At 50.9% G+C, this 218-nt stretch overlaps 1 protein-coding gene across 2 annotated transcripts in view; it reads right to left on the bottom strand.

Annotated features, from left to right (window-relative positions):
* LOC110445685 (centrosomal protein of 120 kDa-like) overlaps positions 1-218 on the bottom strand; it is a 22,207-nt gene that overhangs the window by 9,314 nt on the left and 12,675 nt on the right. The window lies entirely within an intron of this gene.

A 218-nucleotide genomic window follows, 5' to 3' on the forward strand; every position in this document is an offset into this window, starting at 1 on the left:
ACCCTTTTTGGCCCCGCCCCTCAGGCCCCTGGGAGCGTAGGACTAAACCGGCGACTGTTTTTGTTGACCTTTGTCCATGGAAGGTCCCTGCAAAATTTCATTGCAATTGGTTCAGGGGTTTTGGAGAAGAAGATTTTTGAAATTTTAGTCAATTTGACCCCTTTTGGCCCCGCCCCTCAGGCCCCTGGGGGCGTAGGACTAAACCGGCAACTATTTTT

Source organism: Mizuhopecten yessoensis, unplaced genomic scaffold, assembly GCF_002113885.1.
Source record: "Mizuhopecten yessoensis strain PY_sf001 unplaced genomic scaffold, ASM211388v2 scaffold2329, whole genome shotgun sequence".
Lineage (NCBI taxonomy): Eukaryota > Metazoa > Mollusca > Bivalvia > Pectinida > Pectinidae > Mizuhopecten > Mizuhopecten yessoensis.